We start from the raw sequence: 10,542 nt of genomic DNA, 5'->3' as shown, positions 1-10,542 counted from the left end.
GACACATGTTCTTCCCTATGCCTTTGCCCAAACAGAACCTGCTCACTTCTGATTAATGAATAGTCTATATTATTCAATAATATTTTCAATGTCTCAAATACCGAGTTCACAGCATGTGTTAATTAAGGACATCTTTTAACCTCAGTAGAATATAATGTTGATTTCACGCCTGGTTCCAAACAACTATCTATTTGTAGTTAATAAGTTTAAGTAGGCCGAGACCACATCCGCCCCGCGAGCACAGAGCCTCGCCTTCGCCGCTCCGCTGCCCGTTCACACCCGCCGCCAGCTCACCATGGATGATGATATCGCCGCGCTCCTTGTCGACAACGGCTCCGGCATGTGCAAGGCCGGCTTCGCGGGCGACGATGCCCCCCGGGCCGTCTTCCCCTCCATCGTGGGGCGCCCCAGGCACCAGGGCGTGATGGTGGGCATGGGTCAGAAGGATTCATATGTGGGCGACGAGGCCCAGAGCAAGAGAGGCATCCTCACCCTGAAGTACCCCATCGAGCACGACATCGTCACCAACTGGGACGACATGGAGAAGATCTGGCACCACACCTTCTACAGTGAGCTGCGTGTGGCTCCTGAGGAGCACCCCGTGCTGCTGACCGAGGCCCCTCTGAACCCCAAGGCCAACCGCGAGAAGATGACTCAGATCATGTTTGAGACCTTCAACACCCCGGCCATGTATGTGGCCATCCAGGCTGTGCTGTCCCTGTAGGCCTCTGGCCGTACCACTGGCATCGTGATGGACTCCGGTGACGGGGTCACCCACACTGTGCCCATCTACGAGGGGTATGCCCTCCCCCACGCCATCCTGCGTCTGGACCTGGCTGGTCGGGACCTGACTGACTACCTCATGAAGATCCTCACTGAGCGCGGCTACAGCTTCACCACCACGGCGGAGTGGGAAATCGTGCGTGACATCAAGGAGAAGCTGTGCTATGTCGCCCTGGACTTCGAGCAGGAGATGGCCACGGCAGCTTCCAGCTCCCCCCTGGAGAAGAGCTACGAGCTGCCCGATGGCCAGGTCATCACCATTGGCAACGAGCGGTTCCGCTGCCCCGAGGCGCTTTTCCAGCCTTCCTTCCTGGGCATGGAGTCCTGTGGCATCCACGAAACTACCTTCAACTCCATCATGAAGTGTGACGTGGACATCCGTAAAGACCTGTACGCCAACACAGTGCTGTCTGGTGGCACCACCATGTACCCTGGCATTGCCGACAGGATGCAGAAGGAGATCACTGCCCTGGCGCCCAGCACGATGAAGATCAAGATCATTGCTCCTCCTGAGCGCAAGTACTCTGTATGGATTGGGGGCTCCATCCTGGCCTCGCTGTCCACCTTCCAGCAGATGTGGATCAGCAAGCAGGAGTATGACGAGTCTGGCCCCTCCATCGTCCACCGCAAATGCTTCTAGGCGGACTGTGACTTAGTTGCGTTACACCCTTTCTTGACAAAACCTAACTTGCGCAGAAAACAAGATGAGATTGGCATGGCTTTATTTGTTTTTTTTGTTTTGTTTTGGTTTTTTTTTTTGGCTTGACTCAGGATTTAAAAACTGGAACGGTGAAGGTGACAGCAGTCGGTTGGAGCGAGCATCCCCCAAAGTTCTACAATGTGGCCGAGGACTTTGATTGTACATTGTTCTTTTTTTTAATAGTCATTCCAAATATGAGATGCATTGTTACAGGAAGTCCCTCGCCCTCCTAAAAGCCACCCCACTTCTCTCTAAGGAGAATGGCCCAGTCCTCTCCCGAGTCCACACAGGGGAGGTGATAGCATTGCTTTCGTGTAAATTATGTAATGCAAAATTTTTTTAATCTTCGCCTTAATACTTTTTTATTTTGTTTTATTTTGAATGATGAGCCTTTGTGCCCCCCCTTTTTTGTCCCCCAACTTGAGATGTCTGAAGGCTTTTGGTCTCCCTGGGAGTGGGTGGAGGCAGCCAGGGCTTACCTGTACACTGACTTGAGACCAGTTGAATAAAAGTGCACACCTTAAAAAAAAAAAAAATAAGTTTAAGTATTTTCCATATCATTTAAGAACTTTTTATAGAATTTAGCACCTGGAAAAGTGGCATTGCTTATACTGACCTTTGAAATACTGTGAATAATATGAATATCAACAAATGAAGAAAGTAGGCATATCAGTAGTAGAAAGGTTTTATCAGGGCACAAAACAAAAATCAAGTATTGCAAAGTATTTTTCTTGTATTAGGGAGCTGCAGATATACTGCCTCTTCTGTGCCTCACCCATGCTGAGCTTCTTCTGGTGATCTTGTATGCCTGCTCCAGTCCCATTACCTCGGTTTCTTCAGGTCACATGAGCCAAAAACCTGTTGAGTTTTTCCCTCTACAACCCTATTTTACAGCTTCCCCTGAGTACTCAAGGTTTTCTCTAGGACTTCTCAGATATGTTCGTTTTTTAAGGCTTAAAGACTAATGAAAAATAAAGAACTACTATATCAGGAGTACAAAAATAATGCTTTATGTTAAGTGTTTTATTTGACAGATGAATATTTTAACACAAAATTATACAATGGACCCTTTTCTTCTGCTACTCCTATCTGCCTCTCCCTGTGGCAATGGGTGCAGTCTTTTAGAAGATAAAGGCTGAAGTCTAAAAACACAATCCTTTGTGAAAATTGAGGCTGGGTTCACATGGTCCCAATCCCATTCCCCTTCCTCCTCCTCTAGGGCATAAAGAGACACTGCCCTTTATGCATTGCCTACTTCTTTTCATCTCCTAATAGTTCCCAACTTTTCTACCTTTGGACATCTGGGCATCAACTACTGCTGTCTCCAATGTACTTAACGGTTCAGCCAGGAGCACAGAGAGCCTGAGCTATTCCAACTCTCTTGTTGAGAACAGTCCTGAACCCAGGCCTGTAGAGCTTGTCAAAATATGAGATAGAAATGGTTTTAGTATTTTATTATTTTAATTTCTGCCTTTTACAAATAATTTCTCTCTTTAAACTACTGCATTTCTTTTTACAGAGAAAGAGTGAAGCTTCTATTTCTGTTATATTTATAATAAATTTACATTCACATTAAATGTGACAAATATTTCTTTAAATGGAAACTTTGGAGGGTGGTTTTGTTAATTTATAAAATCTTCAGATAAGAGATTTGTTAAATCATGTGCCAGTTTTTAGATTTAAAATGTATTTAATCTAAATTAAATTATTTAATTTAACTTAATATATTAAATTGTATTTAATTTTAAATAAATTTAAGAAACACAATCCTTTGTGATTGTGATTTGTGATTTAAAATTTATTTAATTTTAAATACTAATATATTCACATGGTTTAAACTACAAAACAACAAAATGTCTCCTTTATACCTTAGCTTCCAGCTCACCTAATTCTTCTCTGTTGAGGTAATTTTTCCAGCTTCTTGTCTATCCCTCCAGAGATATTGTACACATTCAAAAGAAAATATATATCATTATACAAGGAGTAGGTCCCAAAACACAGGATTACACATCTTGCTTTTTCTTCCGCTTTAGCGAAATGTCTTAGAGATTGTGCCATAGCAAGACATAAATATTCACTTCATTTTTACTTATGAATGTACCATAATTTATATAAATAGCTCTACTGATCAATAATGAGTCTATTACAAAGTAATGGTATAATCTTGTACTTATATCAGGTCACACACAGGAAAATACAGCTGTAGATTCTCTAGTATAAAATACACCTCTAGAAATTCAACTCCTTTTTTAAAAAAAATCAGGGAGTTGTTATATCGACTATAGAATTTTCATGTACTTAATAAATGTATAAAGAGAAATAGTTTTAAACGATGTTTTAGTTCAAACTGGTAACATGCTATGAATCTTATGAGGAAGTAGATCCTAAGATCTGAAAATATGTGTACTTCTTTTTGCTTTTGTTTGTTTTTACTTTCTCCTCCTTTTATTTTCTTTTTATTTTCATGGTCTTCTCTTTTTCTTTCGTCCTGCCTTTCTTACTTTCCTCCCCTCTCCCTTCCTTCCCTCTTCCTTTCTTCTATTTGGTTTCTATCAATGGTCAGATTGAGAGCAGTGTAACCACTAGGTGGTGGTACAAGAACATAGGGAGAAGTATTTTTGTAAACAGACTGGGAATTTGTTTTGATTCCAACTCAGTTTTTAAATTGCTATACTCTTGGGCCCTTAAATACCTCCTAAGGGATGCCATTGTGATTGCTGTTTAGTAGTTGAGCCAACATAAAATTGATGTTGAGATTTAAAACAGCTGTTATAGACCACTTTATGTTGATGCTGAGGCTTTTAAAAAATGCTCCTTGCATGAAAACGTTAACTCTTCGGTAGGAATCTGTTAAGTTTTCTGAGAGATTTGAAGGCCTTGCTTATATTTCTGGCAGATTTACAGATCTTACAATGTTGCAGTTGAGACTACTTAGAATACATATTCCTGCTTTATTTAGCTGACTGAATTTTCAGTAAAGACATGACAGTTTCCTAGCTACTTTCTACGGAAATGACAAAAGGCACCTGCCCACTATGATTTTACCCTATTGACTGCAATTCAGTGTTTTTGCACAACCTTGTGTCATTGATCTTCATCTTAATGGCTAAAATATATTTTTTAAATGTTTTGAAATTTGAGGTAAAAATATTTTTCCATATATGAATTACCTTAATTTTTGGAAATGTGCCTTTTCTCTTTTAATATTCTGAATATGTGCTTAGAAATTTTGGATCAGTTAATTCTCTTTAAACTACAGAAGAAAGGAATCCAATATAAACACTGAAGAATCTTTGCTTACATTAGAACTGTATGATCATTTCAACACTTAAACTCTGCTGAAATTCTGTTTAATGCATTTAGCACAAGAATGTGGTTGTGTTTATCCTGTAAAACATTCTTCTTAGAGCTGGCACACATTCTCATGTAGTGTCCTCGTTGGATTTGTAGAAAGGGATCTACAAGTGCTCCCCTGCTTTGTCTTACCGTCTTTATGTCAACTTGCAAATCCCTATCTTCCTAAGAAGTAACCTTACAACAAGGTACTTACTGATTTACTTGGATGAGTCAGTTATTTTTGGATAAGTGTTGAGGCGTATCACCTCATTCTCATAGGGACTGAGAGTTCTACATGCCATTTTTATTAGCATTCCCTGGGTTAGAAAATACTGTTAGCATTTTAGCTAAGTTGTCTTACAGGTTTTGATGATAATAGGGCTTTCTTACCATTTAACTTGTAGTCTTCCTAATGAAATTCTGTGATTTGGTATCTTTTAACATTAAACTTGAAGACTTCATTTAAGGCATTTGGTGTTTAACTAAAAGGAAAATGGCTTATTTGTACCTGTTTATACGTTAGGAAAAAAGCAAAAAATGAGCACAGACTTCAACTCCATGGAAGAACACTGTTAAAAGAAGCATCTCTTAGATGATGAAAGCATTATAGCACTGTTCCAGTAAATAGCACCAACTGCAGCTGATTCTTCGGTTTTATTAGGAAAGATAGCCCATTTTGTGATCTGCAACGTTTAAATCAATTGAACTATAGTGAAATCTCTCCCCTGAAATGACTATTACACAGCTTGCAACCTTTTGTTCAAGAGATTAAGTTTGCATCTCCTCACATTATCTCTTTGTAATTAGAAAACTTTCATTTTGACAGAGAAAATGTGCCAGTATCCCTGTGAGCCTTGCCACAAGCCAATGCAGAATGCCATCTGGAGGATGCATGCCCAAGTCATGCAACAGCCTCCTGTCGGGATGTATCTGGAACTTTGCAACAGAACAACTAATAACATCTTAAGCTCCATTTGTCTAGCTCGCTAGTCCTCTTGGCAGAGGTCATACCAGCAGTGGTTTTGTTGATTTGCTGCATCAAATGTAATTAGGTTAAAGCACTCACTGACAGAGCCTCTGATAATGGCATAAAAGCCTCAGGCTTAAATTTACCCATTGAGTCAAATTTAAGTGGATCAACAAAGACATACTAATTTCATCACTAGAACAATAAAACATAATTATTTTTAAAGGTGCTTATTTGGGACAACAAGATTTTCCTTTCTTTGGATCTCATAATTGTTTTATTTTTATTTTTCTTTTAATTTAATTTAATTTATTTTATATTACTTTTTAGTCATTGGCTTCCAATGAAGTGGTTAATGTCTCTGGCTAGGAAAGACGGTTTCATGTGTACACAAGCCATAGATCTCTTCTGAATCTTACTCTTGAGTACCTTGTGGAAAATGATAAGATGTTTTCGTCAGGTTACATCCAAATAACTTTGAACTCTACCAATTGCATACTCATAAGGGTAGCAGTAACATTATTACTGACCTTTTAACCCTTACTGGAAAACTCCAGTTGTACCAGTGGCCTCTTTATAAATGACTCACTTTCAGGTTATGACTAAGACGAAGAAAGCATTACTTAGGGTTAAATTTAGGGCAAGGCTGGGCCCAGAGCACAAGACAGGCTTTAGCTGTTGTTAAGAGCCATAAGAAAACTATGAAAAGCATTTCTGTCTTATGCAGAGAAGGAACAATTCAACAGAAATAAGGTTTAACAGTTTCCTGCCTAAATATTTTAAAACAAGTCAGCAGGGGTCTGTGTTAGAGTGAAAGAGAGCTTGGAGGTGGTCTCAGTAGGAAGGTAGCACTTCCCTGGAGTGCCTACATGGATGATCTGAATGAAGCTTTTTAAGAATTAGCAAAGAAATTAAGTATGATGGAATATGTAAGATAATAATAATATGTGAAATGTATGTTTTTAATTCGTTTCTAAATTTTCTCTCATGTTCACTGTTTTCAAATGTACCACCAGCACTAGAACTTCCTAAGAAATCACTCTGAAATTTCCAGGGCATGGCAATGATTTCTGTGGACTTCGTACCTCATCGTGGAAGTTGTCTTAGTTTGAGTTCTAGGTATACTGCTTTTGATGATAGCAATAGGCACACATGAGAACAAGGTTAAGTAAGTGTTTATTTGAGGATTTAATATTGTACACACTGTAGGAGTAAAGCAATTATCATGCTGTTAATTTCATATTCATGTATGGCTTATTTATTTGTTGTTTACCTCTCTGCATAATGAAAATGCCATGGAAATCTGCTGCTTCTAGCACTCTAATTTTAAATGAAGCTAAATGTTATGTGTAATTTCAAGATACGGATTGCTAATTTCATTCTATTTTAAATACTGTATGCATGAGAAGCTTCTGTGTTCTCGCAGAATCCGTCTTTAACCAGAATCAAAGCATAATTTTGTAAGTAATTATAGAATAGGTAGTTAATAGATTAAAATATGAATCAGAAGCATCACAGGCATATTTTGAACCATATAGTTTTCTAAACCCATATATATGTATGTGTGTGTGTGTGTGTATTCCCTATCTCAGAATCAACACCTTAGTTACTTTTCTGACAAATATAATGTAGTCAGAACATAATTTCTCTTATTGCTCCTACTGATAAATTATTTGCATCTGGCTTATTTGTAATTTGGTGGCAGAATCAATATTTGATAAAATGATTCTGAAAGCTTCAGGGGCACTACAGTTTTCATTTATTTACATGATATGCTATTTTTAAAGAACCAGTCATTGCCAGAATTCTACATTAGTTCATCTTCTGAGAATATAATGGAAAAAAAAGAAAGAAAGAAGTTCATATCTAATGTACATGGAGTTTTCTTCTACAGTCTGAGAATTCACTCAAGTAACATGCCTCAAGTTTCACTTCCAGGCCCACCCTTGCTCTTCTCTGTTCAATACCAGAAACTAGAGTTGTAAATCATCCAAGTTTTTCTAATTTTTTATTTTTTCAGCAAGTATCACTGTGTGCCCACCATGTGCATGAATAAAGTCCCTATTTCTGGGTGGCTACAGCGCAGTTGAGAAGATAACACATAGATGTGAAATATTGAATAAATAATACCACAAGCGAGTATACATTTAAATATGCCAAAGGCAGAAATTGTTGAGGAAATTCACTTCTGAAAACCCTTAACATAGTCTGTAAAGCTTAATATGTGCCAGTTTTTCAATTTCCATTGTTATTTACAAAAATGAAACTTTGAATTAAGAAAAAAAAAAAAGCACCATCTGCCTACCCATGCAATAATGCTTGGTTTTTATTCCCAAGCATATCAACCACTGGCTTGGCATTTTAACTAACTGAAGTACTTTTCTCATTAGAGTGTGTCTGTGTCTACAAAATGCATTTTCCTGGTTACTCATTTTAATATTTCTGCTCTCTAGCTCTGCCTATGCTGGACTTGAAGCTTTCTGTCTATAAGTCGGCTAGCTTGTTAAATGACTCGTACCTTCTAGGTACCTCAAGTTCAGACTATACCTGATGCCCCTTCTTTTTCAGTTACTTATTCAATCAATTCCATCAATCCTTTTATCAATTGATTGTTTAGTCAATATTTATATTGATTGCCTATTTTCTGTGGGCACAAAGGGCATGTACAGGCCTTTAAAGATACAGAGAAGTATGATACCTGCCCTCAATTACATTTCAAAGAAAAAGTGCATATAAAAATATTCTGTCTGATCTGGATGTAGTGGCTCATGCCTGTAATTCCAGCACTGTGGGAAGCTGAAGTGGATGGATCACTTGAGCTCAGGAGTTCAAGACTAGCCTGGCCAAGTTGGCAAAACTCTGTCTCTACTAAAAATACAAAAATTAGCTGGATGTGGTGGCACACACCTGTAACCTCAGCCACTCCGATGGCTGAGATATGGAGAATCTCTTGAACCGGGGAGGGGGAGGTTACAATGAGCTGAGATTGTGCCACTGCACTCTAGTCTGGGCAACAGAGCAAGACTCTGTATCAAAAAAAGAAAAAATAAATCTGTCTTAAGTAGAATTTTCTAAGTGTCAGAGGGAATGTTACACATTTATTCATTCAGTCCATCAATTTATTTAGCAAACATTTTATTGAGCATTGTGATGTGTCAAGCATTCTGACTCACTGGAGATACAAAGATGAATAAATCATATATAGTGCCTGCCTGCCTTGTATGAATTTAGAGTAAGTTGATACCATGGTAGGCTAGAACCTTGTTCCTCAATGTTTGTCTGAGAACCGGGAGCACTGGCATCACCTAAGAGCTTTTCAGAAATAAATAATTTTAGGCTCCATCCAGATATGTTGAATCAAAGTCTGCATTTTATTGAAGTGCCCAAGTGATCCAAAGTAAAGTTTGAAAATCACTGGGCTAGAAGGATTATGAAATGCTTTTGTGGAGGAGCTGAAATAAGTAGATATCATCAAGTTTTATTAAAAGAGGAAGGAAGACTTTTTTAAAAGGATTGGATAAAATCTGAAATCTAATTTAGGATATGGGGTTTTCGGAGCTAGTTGGGAATGATTCTTCAAACAATGATGGGAAATGACCCAATAGTTGGTTGATGATCCAAAGGGAGAGTAGTGGTGATAATGTATGATAATATGGCATTCAAAGCTGAGAGAAAGATGAATGGTCTAGATTCTAGACTCTAGAAGTACCAATGAGATACTAATGGTGATGCAGTGGCTAAAGGCTAGATTTTCTCATCCCAAGCATGTGGAGGTAAACACTTATATTCTCACACGTGATATTTAATTAACTTTTAGGATTTATACTTTTTAAATCCTAAAATTATAGTGAAAATCAATAAATAGATACAAATCCATCTAGTAAAATGTTTTTATATATGCCAGTTTTTTCAAAATATGTTTAATTTATTGGACCTTAAATATGAGAAGGAGGTAATCTTAATGGAGAAAGACTGTTTACGTCTTTATCTACACAGAGTTATGTCTTCATAATCAAGAGAAGTCCCACACAAGATTGTGAGAAAATGAAGTTTATCTGTAGTGGCTTTACGTACTTCAATCATCTTTTTGTTTTCTTCCTCTCAATTTTTGTAATCCAACACAAGGAAATCAAGACACCATTATGGTTGGAAGTCAGTAAGGGTAATATTGAGGGATTGGTGACCTCCTCAAATGCATTGGTTTTTGTTTTTGCTTGAGACAGAATTTTGCTCTGTCATCCAGGCTGGAGTGCATTGGCACGATCAAAGCTCACTGCAGCCTCACAGGCTTAAGCTGTCCTCCCGTATCAGCCTCTCAAGTAGCTGGGACTACAGATGCACACAACCGTGCCTGGCTAATTTTTTAAGTTTTTTTGTAGAGATGAATTCTCACTATGGTGCCCAGGCTGGTCTCAAACTCCTGAGCTTAGGTAATACTCCCACCTTGGCCTCCCAAAATGCTGGGATTACAAGCGTAAGCCACCACACCTGGCAAATGCATCATTTTGAATCACAGGATCTCAACTGGCTTCTGTCCTGTGAGGCCAAGTCCTCTACACAGGGATACTTCCCCTCACAGGTCTGAAAGAATTTAAGGGGCCAATGTTGTGTAACCCAACCAGCTTATGACAATCATAGACAAGGTACCTTTGCTCACTGGGTCCTTAAGACTGCCTTTGCAGATGATTTCATTTCTGAGATGCTTTAAAAGTGACAACCATATCTCCTGTTTTTTTTTTTTTTTTTTTTTACATCT

General features: G+C 38.6%; 1 pseudogene across 1 annotated transcript; it reads left to right on the top strand.

Moving 5' to 3' along the window:
- The first annotated feature begins 220 nt into the window (after positions 1–220).
- LOC105524240 lies at positions 221–2,019 on the top strand (annotated as a pseudogene). The gene has a single exon (XR_001003723.1). The product of XR_001003723.1 is annotated as an actin, cytoplasmic 1-like (transcript).
- Positions 2,020–10,542: the final 8,523 nt, after the last annotated feature.

The sequence above is a fragment of the Colobus angolensis genome, unplaced genomic scaffold (assembly GCF_000951035.1).
Source record: "Colobus angolensis palliatus isolate OR3802 unplaced genomic scaffold, Cang.pa_1.0 Scaffold492, whole genome shotgun sequence".
NCBI lineage: Eukaryota > Metazoa > Chordata > Mammalia > Primates > Cercopithecidae > Colobus > Colobus angolensis.
Note: the sequence above shows the minus strand (reverse complement) of the source record. Positions and strands in the feature narration are given on the sequence as shown.